Source organism: Pygoscelis adeliae, unplaced genomic scaffold (genome assembly GCF_000699105.1).
Source record: "Pygoscelis adeliae isolate BGI_AS28 unplaced genomic scaffold, ASM69910v1 Scaffold122, whole genome shotgun sequence".
Lineage (NCBI taxonomy): Eukaryota > Metazoa > Chordata > Aves > Sphenisciformes > Spheniscidae > Pygoscelis > Pygoscelis adeliae.
This window is the reverse complement of record NW_008824358.1, coordinates 5,671,578-5,672,786: the sequence shown is the minus strand read 5'-3', so window position 1 is coordinate 5,672,786 and position 1,209 is coordinate 5,671,578.

Below are 1,209 nucleotides of genomic sequence, written 5' to 3'. Positions count from 1 at the left end.
TTCTGCTCTGAAACTTCTCTGCAAAAGAAAGCGCTGGGAGAAGTCGATTCTGATCTCTTAAATGCGAATGTGTCCCCGGTGCCGCTTTTGGCTGATTTAGCAAATACAACCCAAAACCCCGCTCTGGCCTCTGTGCTGATACAGACGAAGTGGGTCGAAACCTGCTTAGAGCGGCACAGGCGGGCACTACCCAGGACTCCGGCACACGAATCTGACCTGCCCTAGACTCTGGCCTAGCAGGATGAGCTCTGCCCCCTAACTCCTGCCGATTCCCTCATACAAGGGAACTCCGCTTAGGTTTTTGGGAGGGGTGGGGTCATTTCTAATACACCTTATCAGTTAAATAGGGATTGTAAAGTTTGTGACCACACCCTGGCTGTGACTGCACAGATGCTTTAAGAAGGTGTAGTAATATGCAAAAAGGAAGCGTAGAAGTCGTGACGGGTAATCTTGGACAACTCAATGAACACAGAAAAGAGCTGAGCTAATAAATGAAACGCCAGGAGATGCCCGTGTGATGAAAACGACACAGCCGCCTGCGGCGAGGACAGGTTACGTGCGCCCCGCAATGCTCCTCGCAGAGAAGCGTGTGCCACGCCGTCACGGCAACACGCCACTCTTGCCTAATTCCCGGGGTCTCGGAGAATCTACCCGAACGCACGCAACTGCTCGGGTTCTGTGAATACAAACAGCATTTGGCACTACAGTTTGAATCTGTTAATTCAAGACACGCGCGTTCTTCTAAAGATAGTGACACTACTAAACGGTTAGGGTTTAATAGTCTGAAATGCATCAGTCCTCAGTGGTCAAAGAGAGCTAGGAGAATCCAGTCACAATCAGACCCTGAAATGAGCTTGAAAATAGCGTAATTCAGAATCAAGAGGTATTTTCCTAATATTTACGGTATTTCGATTCTCTTTCGTAACAGCTGTGCCTTTACTAAGGGCTACCGGCGTTCCAGATTTTGTATCTTTGCCTGTGCAATTCTGTAAAGGCAACTTTCCCTTCAGTCTCCATGGCTCTGCCTATACCGCAGTACAGGAACGGCACAGAAACCAGGCTTAACAACAGATTCTTATTGCTTACAGTACGTTTCCCCCCGAGAGCACGTCAGGGCTCCGTCTGTCTCACTTGGTATTGGGGGAGAAAAATCAGCTATGCCCTGAGCTTTGCGTGCATACAGGAACACACAAGTTACCTGTATAGAGG